An 18,268-nucleotide genomic window follows, 5' to 3' on the forward strand; every position below is an offset into this window, starting at 1 on the left:
GGAACCCCTTTTCCCACAGGAACCTTTTCCGGCCACCTCGTCCCATGGTCTGTACCGCATCGAGGTCGGCCAGGTCCCTTATCTTCCGCAAGGAGGGATCTCACTGCAACTCGGCCTGGAACTCAGCAGCTGGGACAGGGATGGCCACCTGCTCTTTCTCGCTGGCTGGGTCTGAAGCTGCAGCCTCCCTGAGCCGTGTCCCTGGGCGTTCCCTCCCCACCAGGTTAGGGTCCTGCGCCTCAGGCAAGGCACCCCCCCCAAGGCCAGTGCCCCTCGCCGGCTCTGACTGCGGGTCACAACCAGTGCTCTTTGGGGGTTGCTTGGCCAGTTCTCCAGGTCCCCCGCCCATCAACACCTCAGTGGGCAAATACGGGTGTACCCCCACATCCTTGGGGCCCTCCTTGGCCCCCCACTTCAGGTGTACCCTTGCCACGGGCACTTTGACTGGTGTCCCGCCCACCCCCGTCAGGGTCAGGTAGGTGTTGGGCACCACCTGATCTGGGGCCACCACCTCGGGCCGTCTCAAAGGCCTCCAGGAAGTCATCCATGTCCTCCCCCTCCTTGTGTGGGGCCAGGATGCACTTATCAAAGCTCCGTGCAGTCCTGGGTCCCTCCTCACTCACCGCAGCCGGGGGTTCGCTGCCCTTCAATCTCGCCAGTTCCAGTTCATGCTGACGCTGTCTCTCTTCATGCTGTCTCCGTTTCTCTTTCTCCTCCCGTTCATGCTGTCTCTGTTGTTCACGATCCTCCAGCTCTCTCAGTTTTAGCTCTTTCTCCCATTCCAGCCAATTCCGCTCCACAGATGCCGAATGTCGCCGGGAGGATCCTCTGCTGGCCGGCGAGCTTCGCCGGGAGGATCCCCTGCTGGCCGGGGGGGTCACGGCGCCCTCGGTATTTGCTGGGCTCCTCCACACCCTTCCCCTAGGCATAGGAAGGAGGGGTCTCGGGAAGCCCTCAGCAGCCGGCTGACCACTCCCAGCTGGGACAGACACTGGTGCCTGCGCTGCATTTGCCAGGCTGCTTCCCTGAGACACAGGGATCAGTTCATTCACGCGATCTTCCGCCTCCAGGCGGGCAATGAGCTGTTCTTTGGTGAGCCTCCCAGTGCGCAGCCCCCTCTGCTTGCACAGCTCCACCAGGTCGCTCTTAAGCCGCTTTGCATACATCTTCCTGCTGGCCACTCACCGGCCTGTGTGCTCACAGCTCCCCACAGTTCCCAGGGGGACCCCTAGTGTGCCAGCCCTTCTCGAGGTCACCACCTCTCTGCCAGGGTCGAGCTGCAGACTCCTCCGCCCCTGGGACCACTCGCTGCGATCCCCCCGGGGGACCCTGTTACCGCAAAAGTCCTTCTCGCTGGTCACACACTCCCAGGGGTAATAACCATCTCTCTCTCACTCTTCAGCACGCCTGGTCCCCGTCAATCCCCCTTCGTTTTACTGCTCCCCAGTCACTTACTGCAGGAAGCGCCGTCCACGGGGTGCAGTAGATCCCGCCGCTGCCACCAGTTGTCATGGAGTATTGGGAGACTCAGGGCCCTGCACCCCCGGCTCCCTGCGATTCACCATGACTCTCAGCCAGCCAGTAAAGCAGAAGGTTTATTTGGATGACAGGAATACAGTCCAAGACAGGTCTTGCAGGCACAGACAACAGGGCCCCCCTCAGTTAGGTCCAGCTTGGGGTCCCAGGGCATCCCAGCCCACCCCCCTTTGGGGGGTCAGAGCCATCTCTGCCTCCCAGCCATCTCTCCAGCCCGCTTCCAGCACTCTGCCTTCAGCGACCCCTCCCACAGCCTTTGTTCAGTTTCCCTGGCTAAGGTGTCACCTGGCCTCCAACCCCTTCCTGGGTTCTCATGTTACATGCTCAGGTATTCTCCTCCGGGCAGTCTACCATCCCCCAATGCAGACTATCCTAGCCACACTCCCCTGTCAGCATTCACAGACCACAGTAAGAACAGTTCCAGTTCGTCACAAGGTGGACAGGAACCTCTAACAAAAATAAAATAACCAAGATTTACCAAACTACCTGTTATACATTCAATCCTCTGTTTGTGCACACAATATAAATTGGGGCTCTAATAAATGTCAACCTTCCTTTAACACAGATCATTGTTCCTTGTAACTTTCAGATGCATTCAAATGGCAGCTGTGGGCTCTGAGAAGCAGGATGGGCCCTGTATGATAAAGTTCATGCAACATTCCCCTCTCATCCCAGCCCTGGTATGTTGCCAGTAGCCTGCTGTCCCTGGGTAGCAGCAAAAGATGTTTGCCACCATTCAAGGGACCCCAGCCTGGGACTAAAGTCAGTTTCAGGCTTCTCCTTTCTCTCTTCTTGGAATCAAGATCATGTTTTTACCATGAGTTAAAGCAGTCCGAACACCCAGAGTCTGGATCAATGTCACAAGTTCCCAGTGTCTCCATGGAAGACAATTTGTTAAATCCCAGATGAGTGGAGTTAAATTGGTTCTCAGCCTGACTCCTTTGCTCTTAATGCTGAGGATATTGTCCCACCATGGGGCCATTTCCCGCCTCTCTTTCATACAGAAGCACAATTTTCTTTACACAGACACAGGAACAGCAAGATCTTTCTCTATCCCTTGTGTAAATCAGGGTGTCAAATTCCATGGAACCTTCCTCTTCTGCAATGGAAACAGTGGACAAGCAGGGGACCCTGGGCACATCCAGCCCTGGGCACATCCAGCCCTGGCAGTGAGATGTTCCCTCCCCTCTTTCTTCATGCTTCTGTTGTTATTTCATGGATTGTCTGGGATGAAAAAAAAGCTGAGTTCACTCCAAGTGGAGGGGAGAAAGACCAGTGAAAATCTCAGGACCCAACCCCTGCTACCAGGATCACTGAGGTGCTGGGAATCTGCCTGGGAAAGGGACTGTGTGAATTGTCAAAGTGGGGAATGAATAAGCATCTACAACAAGATCTATGTATGAGGCATGGGTTGCATCTCCAGGTACTTTTTTCACCCTGCTGCTTTGCTCATGCCCAGAGGGGATATGGCCCAGCAGTCTCCCTGCATGAGTTTCAATCCAGCTCAGTAAGGGACAAGTGCCAATTGCATGGAAGGTCTGTGGGGGTTTCTGCTCCTAAGTCACCTTGGTACATTTAAGATTCCCACCCGCTGTGCTGGTTGGGACAATGGTGTAGATGAGAAGGGTTAATCCTCCAGCACTGGAAGGAAAGGTCCCATCTGCACAGACTGAGAGGCAAGGAAATGGAGGGGCAGTCAGTGCTCAGAGAGGCGAGAGGTCAGTGATTTACACCCAACAGGGGACACTGTCTTTTTGAGGTGAGTGCACCTTGCTTGGGATGGTGCTGACGATGGATAGAAAAAAGGCTGGAGTCAATGACAGATGAGACCATAAAAGGGGAAGGGGAATGGCAGCCCCACAGAAGGTCCTGGGTGCTCAGACGCCCCAGTTATTGCACCCTGGTCTGTCGTAGAGAGAGAAAAGACCCAGCGAGACCCAGCCCCCCTACAGTGATCCCATGGACAAGAATCTGGTTGAGAGTGGGGTGAAGGTTCCCTCTGGGCAAAGCAGAGCTGAAATCCCTCAGTGTCCTGCAATTTAAGTAATGCAAGCTTCAAACCCTGCATGGGTGTGGGCTGAGGTGCATCAGCAGAACGTTGGGCTGGACAGGGGTGGCAGGTTTGTATAATTTTTGGTGGTGCCCAGAATGGGACCAAGTCCTGCCCCCACCACACACACACCTGTAAGGCTCTGGGAGGCAGTTTGGGTGTGGGAGGGAGAGGGGTTGGGCTCTGGGAGAGAGTTTGGGTACAGGGTCTAGGCTCAGTCAGGGGGTTGGGGTGCAGGAGGGGATGGGGGGCAGTTTGATGAGGGGAGGGAGTTTGCATGCAGGTGTAGAGTCTGGGTTGGGGCAGGAGTTTGGGGGTGCAGGAGAGGGTGAGGGGTGCAGCATTTACCTCGGGCATTTCCCAAAAGCGACCCGCACCCCCCTCTGGCAGCAGCCCCTTAATGGGAGGGCTGGGGGTGTTTCTGCGCACTGCTGTCTACAGACTCCACCCTCGCAGCTCCCATTGCCACACTTGGCAGAATTAGCACTCAGGGTGGGGCAGTGCGTGTAGAACCCCCCTGCTGCAGGGGCCGCAGGGACGTGCCAGCCGCTTCCAGGAGTGGTGTGCCACAAGGAGCGAGGGCGGGCAGGAAACTGCCTTAGCCCCCTTGTGCTGCTGCTGGTGGGGGTCCCCGGGCCCTTTTAAATTGCCCAGGTGAGGCAGGCGGGACCAGAGAGGACCCTCCCAAGGGCCTAACGTTGCTTTGCACAATAATAAATCTTGGAATAGGACAGAAATGAAATGTCAACCGAACCTAAGGAATTAAAAACCTCCGGATTCTTGTGTGTGCACTGACTCCGAACGGAAACTGTAATTTGACTCACTTTGTGTCTGCGGCCATTAAAATATCAAGGCAAAGTCATTCCAGTGATTGTGACACTGGGTTTGAGGAGGCTTTGGTCTTATTAAAATGTAAGTAGCATGTTACACTTGTGTTTTTAAAGGTGGCTTCCCCAAGCAATTCCAAATTGTTCTTCTCACAGCTGGGTGATGGTGGGCAGCAGGGGATCTCCCCAGTCTGGTGGAATCTCCCTGGGTCCCACTGTTAGTTCTCCATTCTTTCTCCCCGTAACCACGCACACCACTCCCCTCCCCATTATCGATGTTTTAGAGCAACCCCTCCCTTCCTCTCTTTTATGGGATACAGACTCTCCGTGACAGAGACTGACTGGGGCTCCTCTCTGCATGGCCTCAATGGGGAAGGAAAGAGACGGAGGGGGGGGGGAGAAGATGGGCAGAAGGTGTCAAATGGGGCTAAACCAGAATAGAACAATTTTCTTCCTGTTAAAATGTCCTAGAGTCTCATTGCTGAAAAGCCAGGTCTTTAGTTAGGTTTGAACCAGCATCTTTTCAATTACCAGGCAAAGGTGTGAACCACAGAGACTGATAACTGCCTACTTCCCAACTTTGTTTAAAAAGCACCTGAAGTGGTGCAACTGGTTAGTGCAAAGGGGAATACTGCTGGGGTTATGAGTTCAAGCCTTTTCTCGAGCACTGGTTTCTATTACTATGTAGCTTCCCCAGCTTGCTTTGCCCAATTCACATAGAAAGTGCCATACTAGGGAAAGGAGAGTAAGTTCTAAAATGTGGAAGTGGGTGCATAGCTGTGAAACATCCACCCTGTGCTGCCATTAGTTCCAGTAGATGGTTTACTGGCAGGGAGAATTAATTTATTTGCTGCTGAGAAAGCTGCCAGGACAGGTCTCTGGGCACCAGATTTCCCTGCTTCTTTCAGCACACTCCTGGCTCCTTCCCTGCCCCAGTCAATGCTGTAGGAGCGTCCTATAGTGTAGTTAGCAGCTTCAGAGCCTCAGAGTTCAAGCCTCAGAGAAGACAATGGTTTTTGCTCCCTGCTTCAGATTTTCTAACGGAAATCAGAGAAAAGAAACTATAGGAGAGTGGTTTCTAGACACCCTCCCATCCATCTAACACACACACACACACACACACACACACACACACACACACACACACACACACACACACACACACACACACACACACACACACACACACACACACACACACACACACACACACACACACACACACACACACACACTTTTCTAAGGCATTAACTTTTCCTTCTCTATGGAGTTTGTATTCTCCATACAGCAAAATAAAACAAAAACATGCAAGTCTAAGCCTAATACAGTATGAAACTCAATACAGATAAAATCTCACCCTCAGAGATTTTCCAATAAACTTCTTTCACAGACTAGACTTATTTCTAGTCTGGCCCCAATCTTTTCACCTGGTATAGTCCTTGTTCCAGCTCAGGTGGTAGCTAGACAATCTCTCATGACTGCAGCCACCTTTCTTCTGTTCCATCCCCTTATATAGCTTTGGTACAAGGCAGGAATCTTTTGTCTCTCTCCTGGGGAAAAGCCCCAGGTTTAAGATGAATTCCTGTACCAGGTGACATGGTTACATGTCCTGTGAGACCCCCCCAAGCCTTCATTCTTCCTGGTCTGACTCACAGATGGTGCAGCACAGAGTCATCTACAGTCAATTGTCTTTGTTATTGGGAGCCATCAAGATTCCAAACCACTATTAATGGCCCACACTTTGCATAATTACAAAAGGACTTCAGAGTTATATTTCATATTTCTAGTTTCAGATACAAGAATGATAGGTTCATACAAATAGGATGAACACACACAGTAGATTATAAGCTTTGTAATGATACCTTACAAGAGACCTTTTGCATGAAGCATATTCCAGTTACATTATATTCACACTCATTAGCATATTTTCATAAAATCCTATGGAATGCAATGTCACAGCAGGGAAAAGGTATTACTGCAGTACCTAGGAGCAGTTGAGTTTCATGTTCAGGCTGTGGTATGAGTTCCTCCAGGGTTTTTGTAAGCACACAGGGACCTTGGCAGGTGCTCTCGATACAGAAATGGCCCAGATACGATAAAGTGATGGGGATTGCATTTTCCTTTTTTATTTTTGTATTTCCAATGACATTTCTGCTTGTGATTTCGTTTTGCTTTGTATAACTGTGTTTTCTCCTGGATTTTATATTTAACTAAAAAAGAATAAGGCCTCAGGGCACTGGATGGAGGAGCAGGCTGGGGCTAGGACTGCTAGGAGAGCGAGAGTAGTAGGTCCTCCCTGCCAGAAAAAATTGTCCCCACAGAGTCCTCCCTGCCGGAAGTCAACAAAGGTCAAGGGGTCCCCTGCTGGTCCCATGGTGTAAGGGCCAGCACTCAGGGCTTTGAATCCTTCAATTGAAGCTCAAGACTGAGTGGGACCTTGGGTTCTTTTGGTTTCCAGCTAACCATACTGGAATTTCCAAAGCTTCATCTTGCTTTCTCAAATGACATGGTAGCCTGTCTTTTGCCCGCTAGCTGTTGTGACTTGAGCACAAGAGGGGACGTTTGATCCAGAAGGCTGGTCGTGCCTGGAGTCCTCTATATAGGGATGCGAGCTGCATATCCTCTGAGTCCTGAAGCTGGGCTACAGCCTGGCCTAGGAGGCAGCCCTATTGGTTGAACTACTGGCCCAAAGTCACTTGGGCGGTGTTGGTGTTCCCCAGGAATGCTGAAGGGTGGGCCTAAGGGAGGGAGGCTTAATACTTCTCCCTATCAGTCAGGGCAGAAGAGGAGGGCTGCAAGAGTGGGCACATTGATGAGCTGGGCCTTCCAGAATGTGGTTGGGGAGGAGGTGGGGAACATGAACTGGGAGAAGCGGTTGCTGGCCTGTAAGGAATGGCTCGGCCAGGGCCGGCTTTAGCAAGTGCGGAGCCTGATTCGTGGGGCTTATCCTCACCAGGAAGCACTCCGAGTCTTTGGCGGCACTTTGGATTCCCGTGCTCCGGCCCGGAGAGTGGGGCCGCGGGGCTTGCCGTGCTCCAGCTGGGGGAGCGGTGCTGCGGGCTTGCTGCGCTCTGGCTGGGGGCGGGGCCCTCTTAGGCACAGGACCCGATTCTGGGGAATTGGAGGAATCGGCCTAAAGCCAGTCCTGGGCTCAGCCAGTGGCATAAGTGGACCTTGTCATTAGCCTACAAAGTTGTGATGCTCAAGACCTATCTTTTGGCTATGGGGAATTTCCTCAGCCATGTATTTCCCCCTGCTCCACGACTGCTGCTGAGACCGAACATGATGGACTTCCACTTCTTGTGGGGCAATAGGATGTCCCTATCAAGTCAGGAGAAGTGTGGCTTTTCTGCCATATTAGAAGGGGGGTTGGGCCTGGTGGGCTTTGAAGCCTTTTACTGCTCTACTTTTTTGTTTTTCAATTTTCAGTGGGTGGCTGAGCTAGAGGTCAGGTCAGGCCCGAGGGGAATGGCGAGGCAACCACAAAGAATGCAACTGACTCTTCGGATATGGCTGTATCTTTTTTTACCCCACTGGGTGCAGCACCGGGTATAGGATGGCCGATGGTGGTGAAAGAAATTAGGAAGCCCTCCCATCTAGTGTTCTTCTACTCCCACCTTAGATCCTACAGGATTTCCAGTGGGTGGCTAGGTGGAAGGTGCTTGCAGGATGGCTTCATCCACAACAGTGGCCACCCTCACAGCAGTGGCGGCCACAGCAGCGAGGCCCCCACTTCAGATCAGTCTGAACAGACGTCAATGTACCACTGGGTGAGAGAGCCAATTTTAGGGAGCTTCCTCTGAAGGTGAGCAACTGTCCCCAGAACTTACTGACAGGAGCTTTAAAGTATTTGCAAATGTTCGTGGCCGGCATGTACAGAGCAAAGGCTGCCCAGGGGCACTATGTCAGGCTCTGGCACTGCTTGAGACAATGGACCATCTTCAGCCACCAGGTAACCCAGGATCTAAGGCAGGAATGGGCTGAGGAAAAAAGTCAAGCTTAGCAAGGCAGGCAAAAATTTATCTTGCCTTCGTGGGTCACTTGCAATGATGCCCTTTTTGTGTGCCATGGCCGACAAAAGCATCCCAGACAGAGAAGCAGCCGGCCAAAAACAGGCCCTTCATGTGTTAAAGTAGCTCAGTTGGGAGAGCGTTAGATCGAAGATCTAGAGGTCCCTGGTTCAATCCCAAGCTTTAGCATACTCTTTGTGTGCAGCAGTGGGCTGTTTTCTGGAAGTGCAGCAGTGCCTTTACCCACCATGAGTCCCTCATTTCGGGTTCCCAAGCAAGAAAAGAAAGCATGGACTTGTGCACTGAGTTGGCCCACCTGACCTTTCTTTCTTCTTTTGCTCTTTCTCAGCAAGGGGAAGAAAAAGAAGCTCTCCTTCAAGCTGGAGTCAGAAGGGCGACGTAAGGATGACTTCCTGAGTGCCGGCTCCAGTCCTTTGCTCTACCAGCTGACCTATGGAAGGGCTGCCGCCACTTTCTTCAGGTTCGCACATCGGTGTGTTCAGAATGGAGAGGGGTAACTAGTGGTGTTCTGCAATGGCCAGTCCTAGGACCAATCCTATTCAACTTATTCATAAATGATCTGGAGAAAGGGGTAAACAGTGAGGTAGCAAAGTTTGCGGCCGGTACTAAACTGCTCAAGATAGTTAAGACCAATGCAGATTGTGAAGAACTTCAAAGAGATCTCACAAAACTAAGTGATTGGGCAACAGAATGGCAAATGAAATTTAATGTGGATAAATGTCAAGTAATGCACATTGGAAAAAATAACCCTGTGGTGGGGCAGCTGCCCCATGCCCGGAGAGGGTGGGCTGCAGCAGGCCTAGGCGCCTGCGTAGATACGCGGCCAATCAGAGAAGGGCTTACAGAGAGCTAATCAGAGGACAGATTGGGGCCAGCCAATCAGGGCCCAGCTCCACCATATAAAAGACTGCCCAGAGTGAGAGCAGTCAGTCTGTCCCAGGCCTTCAGAAGGGAAGGTCTGTCTCCAGAGCTGGGAGGGCAGCACCGTGGACAGCGCAGTGCAGGCCAGCTTGAGAGAGTGGGAGAAGGCCCTACTCCATAGCCTGCCAGGTGGCAGGCCTGGGAGGAGGATGCCTAGTGCAGAGAAGGGCTGTTGGGGAAGCGGTCCAGAGGAGTAGTCAGAGGAGGAAGGAGAAGGAGGACAGCGAGACTGTTGCCAGAGGGCCTTTGGACCAGGACTCAGAGTAGTGGGCGGGCCTGAGTCCCCCCCCCTTTTCCCTTTTGTGTTCTGTGGTGCCCTACGCACAGCCATAGGCCGCAGGGAGCGGCCGGCCAGAACCACGCCAGACCCGGGACTGCAAGGATTGGGTTTGAAGGTGTGGGGCTGTTGATTAACACCCCCCCCGGGAAGGGGGTGTGAATCGACAAAGGGACACTGTCGGAGGACAGTGTTCCGGAAGAGGACGCCGTACGTTGGGAGCAACGCAAGTCCGTGCACCTAACAAAGGCGAGACGACAGGCGGGACGCCACTCGAAGAGGGCGCTCTACTGGTTCGAACTAATTCCCCGAGACGACCAGGAGGAGGCACCGCAGCGGTGAGCTACAACCCTGTCACAAACCCCAAGTACACATACAATATGATGGGGGCTAATTTAGCTACAACTAATCAGGACAGAGATCTTGGAGTCGTCATGGATAGTTCTCTGAAGACAACCACGCAGTGTGCAGCTGCAGTCAAAAAAAGCAAACAGGATGTTAGGAATCATTAATAAAAGGATAGAGAATAAGATGGAGAATATATTATTGCCCTTATATAAATCTATGGTACACCCAATCTTGAATACTGCGTACAGATGTGGTCTCCTCACTTCAAAAAATATATACTAGCATTAGAAAAGGGCAACTAAAATGATTAGGGTTTGGAATGGTTACCATATGAGGAGAGATTAGGACTTTTCAGCTTGGAAAAGAGGAGACTAAGGGGAGATAAGATAAAGGTATATAAAATACTGAGTGATGTAGAGAAAGTAAATAAGGAAAAGTTATTTACTTGTTCCCATAATATAAGAACTAGTAGCCACCACATGGAATTAATGGGCAGCAGGTTTAAAATAAATAAAAGGAGGTTTTTCTTCACACAGCACACAGTCAACATGTCAAACTCCTTGCCTGAGGATGCTGTGAAGGCTAGGGCCATAACAGCGTTTAAAAGAGAACTAGATCAATTAATAGGTTTCAGAGTGGTAGCCATGTTAGTCTGTATCAGCAAAAAGAACGAGGAGTACTAGTGGCACCTTAGAGACTAACAAATTTATTTGAGAAACAACTCTGACATCATAATCAAAAAGGCTGACAAAGGAGGTGCTGTCGTCATCATTAATAGGTCGGAATATAAACGAGAGGCTTTTAGGCAGATCTCTAACACCACATTCTACAGGCCATTACCTTCTGATTCCACTGAGGGTTACCAAAAGAAACTACACCATCTGCTCAAGAAACTCCCTGAAAATGCACAAGAACAAATCTGCACATACATGCCCCTAGAACTCCAAACAGGGGTATTCTATCTCCTACCCAGATCCATAAAACTGGAAATCCTGGATGCCCCATCATCTCAGGCATTGGCACCCTGACAGCAGGATTGTCTGGCTATGTAGACTCCCTCCTCAAGCCCTATGCTACCAGCACTACTAGCTATCTTCGAGACACCACTGACTTCCTGAGGAAACTACAATCCACTGGTGATCTTCCAGAAAACACCATCCTGGCCACTATGGAGGTAGAAGCCCTCTACACCAACATTCCACACAAAGATGGACTACAAGCTGTCAGGTACAGTATCCCTGATAATGTCACGGCAAACCTGGCGGCTGACCTCTGTTACTTTGTCCTCACCCATAACTATTTCACATTTGGGGACAATGTATAGCTTCACGTCAGCGGCACTGCTATGGATATTCACATGGTCCCACAGTATAGCAACATTTTTATGGCTGACTTACAACAATGCTTTCTTGGCTCTCATCCCCTAACGCCCCTACTCTACTTGTGCTACACTGATAACATTTTCATCATCTGGACCCATGGAAAAGAAGCCCTTGAGGAATTCCACCATGATTTCAACAATTTCCATCCCACCATCAACCTCAGCCTGGACCAGTCCACACAAGAGATCCACTTCCTGGACACTACAGTGCTAATAAGCGATGGTCACATAAACACCACCCTGTACCGGAAACCTATTGACCACTATACTTACCTACATGCTGCCAGATTTCACCCAGACCACACCACATGATCCATTGTCTACTGCCAAGCGCTAAGATACAACCGCCTTTGCTCCAACCCCTCAGACAGAGACAAACACTTACACGATCTCTATCAAGCATTCTTAAAACTACAATACCCACCTGCTGAAGTGAAGAAACAGATTGACAGAGCCAGAAGAGTACCCTGAAGTCACCTACTACAAGACAGGCCCAACAAAGAAAATAACAGAACACCACTAGCCGTCACTTTCAGCCTCCAACTAAAACCTCTCCAGTGCATCATCAAGGATCTACAACCTTTCCTGAAGGACAATCCCTCACTCTCACAGATCTTGGGAGACAGGCTAGTCCTTGCTTACAGATAGCCCCCCAACCTGATGTAAATACTTACCAGCAACCACATACCACACAACAAAAACACTAACCCAGGAACCTATCCTTGCAACAAAGCCCGTTGCCAACTCTGTCCACATATCTATTCAGGGCACACCATCATAGGACCTAAATCACATCACCCACACTATTAGAGGCTCGTTCACCTGCACATCTACCAATGTGATATATGCCATCATGTGCCAGTAATGCCCCTCTGCCATGTACATTGGCCAAACCGGACAGTCTCTACGTAAAAGAATAAATGGACACAAATCAGACGTCAAGAATTATAGCATTCAAAAACCAGTCAGAGAACACTTCAATCTACTTGGTCATTCGATTACAAACCTAAAGGTCATAATATTACAATAAAAAAAGTTCAAAAACAGACTCCAACAAGAGACTGCTCAATTGGAATTAATTTGCAACCTGGACACCATTAAATTAGGCTTGAATAAAGACTGGGAGTGGATGGGTCATTACACAAAGTAAAAGTATTTCCCCATGTTTATTTCCCCCCCTACTGTTACTCAAACTTTCTTGTCAACTGTTGGAAATGGGCCATCCCGATTATCACTACAAAAGGGTTTTTTTTCTCCTGCTGATAATAGCTCATCTTAACTGATCAGTCTCATTATAGTGTGTATAATTTTTTCATTTTCTCTGTGTATATATATATCTTCCTACTCTATTTTCCACTGCATGCATCCAATGAAGTTGGTTTTAGCTCACAAAAGCTTATGCTCAAATAAATTTGTTAGAGTATATCTATACTACGAAATTCGGTCAAATTTATAGAAGCCGGTTTTATAGAAATCGGTTTTATACAGTCGATTGTGTGTGTCCCTGCATAAAATGCTCTAAGTGCATTAAGTCGGCGGACCGCGTCCACAGTACCGAGGCTAATTAATCATTAATCATTAAATACGCTTGCTTTTAAAACATGTGTAATATTTACAAAGGTACACGCACCAGAGGTCCCTTGTGTGCTCTCAGGGTCTGGGAGCACGCCTTGGATGAGTTCAGGGGTTACTGGTTCCAGGTCCAGGGAAATAAACAGATCCTGGCTGTTGGGGAAACCGGTTTCTCCGCTTCCTTGCTGTGAGCTATCTTCATTGTCTTCATCACCATCTTCCTCGTACCCCGAACCCGCTTCCCTGTTGCGTGATTCTCCATTGATGGAGTCAAAGCACATGGTTGGGGTAGTGGTGGCTGCACCCCCTAGCATGGCATGCAGCTCTGTGTAGAAGTGGCATGTCTGTGGCTCTGCCCCAGACCTTCCATTTGCCTCTCTGGCTTTGTGGTACGCTTGCCTTAGCTCCTTAATTTTCACACGGCACTGCTGTGCGTTCCTGTTACGGCCTCTGTCCTTCATGGCCTTTGAGACTTTTTCTAATATTTTGCTATTTCGTAGTTTACTGCTACGGAGTTCAGCTAGCACTGATTCATCTCCCCATATGGCGAGCAGATCCCGTACCTCCCGTTCGGTCCATGCTGGAGCTCTTTTGCGATCCTGGGACTCCATCATGGTTACCTGTCCTGATGAGCTCTGCGTGGTCAGCTGTGCTCTCAATGCTGGGCAAACAGGAAATGAAATTCAAAAGTTCACGGGGCTTTTCCTGTCTACCTGGTCAGTGTATCTGAGTTGAGAGTGCTGTCCAGAGCGGTCACAATGAAGCACTGTGGGATAGCTCCCGGAGGCCAATAACTTTAAATTCAGTCCACACTACCCCAAATCCAACCCGCAAAAGCCGATTTTAGCGCTAATCCCCTTGTTGGAGGTGGAGTAAAGAATTCGGCTTAAAGGGCCCTTTAAGTCAAAAAAAAGGGCTTCGTTGTGTGGACGTGTCCAGGCTTAATTCGACTTAATGCTATTAAATTTGACCTAAACTCGTAGTGTAGACCAGGCCTTAGTCTCTAAGTTGCCACAAGTACTCCTTGTTCTTTTTGCAGATAAATTAATGGAGGTTAAGTCCATTAATGGCTATAAGCCAGGATGGTTACGGAAAGTATCCCTAGCCTCTGTTTGTCAGAGGGTGGAGATGGAGGCAGGAGACAGATCACTTGATCATTACCTGTTAGGTTCATTCCCTCTGGGGCACCTGGCATTGGCCACTGCTGGCCGATAGAATACTGGGCTGGATGGACCTTTGGTCTGACCCAGTATGGCCATTCTTATGTTCTTATGAAGGGAGGGGCAGAGCACTGTGACAGAGTTTCTGTAGTGTAATTGTTGTAGAGGGATGGAGGTAGAGTGGGCAGGGAGCCACCTTCGTGCTGCTGGCACATCTCTGCACACCCATTGGGGGAGGGGAGCAGAGGGCCTCCATGCGCTGCCAGGGGTAGGGGCAGTGCACAGAGCTGACTCCCCTCCCGGGTCTATTACAGGAGTGGGTGCATGGGGTCTTTTGGCCTGCAAGGTGCAGCAGGTCAGACTAGATGATCACACTGGTCCCTTCTGACCTTAAAGGTTCTGAGTCTAAAAGGAAGAGGGAAGTAAAGGAATTTTTTTTTTAAATATTAACCAAACATTGTAATAGCAGGATGACTCCAACTGCTCATTGTATAGTTTCGCCCCTTTTTTCCTCCAATGACCTGCTGGGATTTGGGACATTGATTCTCTCATTCCATTGATAAACTGATACAATGTGACTGAAATTAAACCAATGCCCAGCGGAGAAAACATCACATCACATCACTGCAACGGCTGAGAATTGAACCCAAGTCAACTTCTTGGAAAGCAGCTATGCTCACCACTATACCAATGCTTCTAGCAAAAATGCCTCTCCTATGTGCCACTTTTGCTTGCCAAATGACTCACCCCCCCCTCCCAACACTAAGGAGCTGGCTGGAGAGACCAGAGGCAGCCTGTCAGCTGTGAGCAGAGACAGGTTCCCAGAGTGACTGACAGATGGGGACATGGGCTCTACATCCCAGCCTGAGGTAGTGCCAACCCCATCTCTGCCCTCAGAGAAGGGACATGAAAATCAATGACCATAATGACAAATGTTACCCCAGAAGGAAGGAGACAGCTCCTTTTAAAGCACATTTTGGGTTGGTTCCTGCTACATACAGATGGTTTTGTTGCTGCTGATGCCAATCCTTGGGCTCTGCCCAGATAAGGAACGATTCAGGCTGTCACTCAAGTGAAGATGGGAGATAATTTTTTTGACAGGGATGTCTGCCTCATCTTAAGGGTGTTTGTCTGTCACCTTCTAATCTAGTGGGTGCTTGGTACATGCAGGCAGCCCCCGCTCCTGGGTCTCTCCCAAGGAAATAAAGTTTCTACACAAAATCCCAAAGCTTTTCACCAAAAGGAGGGAAAGGAAATGGCCACAAGATGGAGCGAGGACATAAGGAAAGTAAGACAACCCCATTCTTGGGGGTAATCCATTATTTTTTGTCAAGGTTTGTTGGTCAAGGTCTTATCAAGGTCCAGACTCCAACGTTAATAATAATAAAAAATAATAATGATAATAATAAATAAATAAAAAGATTTTGGGGTCCATTCAAAAGCGATGTGGCCCACCGTCTGCCTATTGATTACCCCAAATTGACTCTGAAAGATGATTTATCTCCACGCTCTTGGATTTGAAGAGCTGGTTAGTGTTACCCTTGGTATCCCACCAGGCTGAACAAGCCATGTTATCGATGGTGACACTAGGATTGAAGGATTGTATCATATTATAAAAAACTGTATATAAAGATGTCGTCTGAACATGAGTGTTCTGTTCTGAAAGGCTGATTCCCCCAGTTCAATTCCAAATGCTCTGCTAGAAATGCTCCCTGGGACCTCGGCACTCCGCAGCAGGAGTGAAAGGAGAAATCCCCAGCTCTGCATGTGGCTCCAGGCTGATTCATCAGGGATGGGGGGAATTGACTTCTTTGCTGCAGAGAAGGGAGCTCGGGCAGCTCTCTGGGAATGAAGGTTCCCACCCTGACCCAGCTGCTTCATTGCCCCCAGGGCCCGGCAGGCTTAAACTGTCCCTGAGGACAGGCAGCTACTCAGTGTGCTTTCCTGGTGGAGCTGGCAGAGCTTGGATATCCCACTCTAGGGGCCTGAGTTCAGCCATCAGGAAAGGCAGCAGCTTTGCGCCCTTCTTCTAAACAGAGCTCCAAGGCCGTGGTTCTCAGACAGAGAACCCCTGGGGGGCAGCGAGCTGGTTTTGGGGGGGGAGGGGTCCACCAAAATAAACCAGAAAGTAGGGTCGGCCTTAGACTCACTGGGGCTCAGGGCAGAAATCTGAGTCCTACCACCTGGGACTGAAGCCAAAGCAACTTAACTTCATGGGGGCCCCTGTGTTGTGGGGCCCTGCACAAGTGCTCTGCTGGCCACCTCTTACCGACAGCCCTGGCTTTTAATCTACTGGACATGCATAAAAACAGTTTTTGTCACATAGGTAGGCTGTGGAGGTTTTATATCATGTTGGGGGGGTCACAGAAAGAAAAAGGTTGGGAACCCCTGCTCCAGGCAATCCCGGAGAATAAAGACTCAATCCAACTCAGTGCTGCCAACGCCAGTGATTTTGCCTTGAGTCTCATGAGAGTTATTGTTTTCCTTAAAGTCCCAGCTCCTGGAGTCAAGTGGAGATGTGATGATTTCAGCCTTTGCTCTTAAGGAAACAGTACATTTCTAGCCTTTGTGGCTGTGGAGAAAAATTCAAAATGTGACACTAATGTGCCCTAAAGGCTCATCAAACAGAAGGCAAATAAAAAGATTCCCAAATTTATTTTTACATAATCACATGATTTTAAAGCCAATCTCATGATTTTTGGTGAGCCTGACTCAGGGTTTTTGATCGTTTGGAGTTGGCCATTCTGCAGACTGAGAGGTGGGCACCCTCCTTCACATCCAACGCACCCAGACTTTTCTAAAGCATTAACTCTTTTTTCTCCTTCATGCCACTTTAATGCAGCTGGGAATCCCCATTCCTAGATGTGCTTTTCTACAGACAGTGAATTACCCATAGGGCTGAGTCCCCACAGGGCTGTTCTGGAGGCTCCAGTTCCCCCACCCCAGAACTGATGGGTCAGTAACTTCACATCACCCCTTTGTGACTCCCAGGGACCCTGCAGGGATAGCAGCCTCATGCTGGGCTCTAGGGCACCTGGGGGGAGGGGGCAGATCAACTCCCATGTCAGGGGGCTCCTGCTGCCTGGAGGTGACCACATCCTCACAGCCCCTCCCTTCACACAGAGGGACTTGTTTTCTGGAGCCTGACATTACAAACCCAGGGGTGAGATTTCTGAGGATTTACTCACTTAGGCTGGGCTCAGGCAGCCAGTTTCATCCAGTTATTTCACACCCCACTCTCAGTCTTTGCATTCATGGGCACTAAGAGCTGTAGCTTCAGTTGAGGAACCAGGCGATCGGACAGCTGGCTCAGCCCTCCATACTAGTACCTTTCTCACATATAGGGAGATGGGTCAAATTTGGAATTGATGTCATGACTCGCTTCCCATAGGGGATCAATCTGTCTAAGGCTATGTCTACACTTCAAACACTGGAAATATACTTCTGACACCATAACACTGTCTACACTGGGGCTCAGGTCACATGAACTACTTCTCTCAGTGGAGTGGACTTTTCACACCCCTGAGAGATGTGGCTATGCCAGCATAGCTTTTCAGCATAGACCAGCCTTTAGATGGCTTATTGACCTGAAAGGCAATGGACTTCAGCCTTTTCCTTCATACTGATGGTTGATGATTGCAGCTTTCCTATATACTGGACACATCCTATGATAGATGTCATGCCTTTCCTTTGCAAATTAGAGAAGTGGGGAAGCTAGTGACCCTTACAGTCTAAGTGGGTAAAAACTTACACAATTTATCTCCTCGAGTAGTTTTCCTTTTAATAGAAATTGACTTTGAAACTAAGCAAAATAAGTTCTATTTGAAAACACAAAAAATTAAAATCTATACTGGGCCAATATTCTCTTATACACTCTTTCTCACACACATTCTCCCACCCCGTTTGGAGTGAAGTTTTCTACCAGAACTCCTTACACTACAGGGGGTAAATTAAATCAACTTTTCAAGATTAGCCATCATTTCCTGTATGACTAACAAAACAAAAAGCAAGACAACTTTCCAAAATAATTCAGATTGTCACACAGTCTCTTACTCTTTAACCAATAATTTCACCTATAATTTAATATTCATTGGTACCAATAACATATTCAAAGATCACAAATTCTTGTCATATATGTTAGTTTTCTTTTAATCTCCATTGCCAA

The 18,268-nt window shown here is 49.3% G+C and overlaps 1 non-coding gene across 1 annotated transcript; it reads left to right on the forward strand.

Annotated features, from left to right (window-relative positions):
• Positions 1 to 8,539: 8,539 nt before the first annotated feature.
• On the forward strand, positions 8,540 to 8,612 carry TRNAF-GAA (transfer RNA phenylalanine (anticodon GAA)). Its single transcript has one exon. It is a non-coding gene; the product is annotated as a tRNA-Phe (tRNA).
• The last annotated feature ends 9,656 nt before the right edge of the window (positions 8,613 to 18,268 follow it).

The sequence above is a fragment of the Malaclemys terrapin genome, chromosome 15 (assembly GCF_027887155.1).
Source record: "Malaclemys terrapin pileata isolate rMalTer1 chromosome 15, rMalTer1.hap1, whole genome shotgun sequence".
In the NCBI taxonomy this organism is placed as follows: Eukaryota; Metazoa; Chordata; order Testudines; family Emydidae; genus Malaclemys; species Malaclemys terrapin.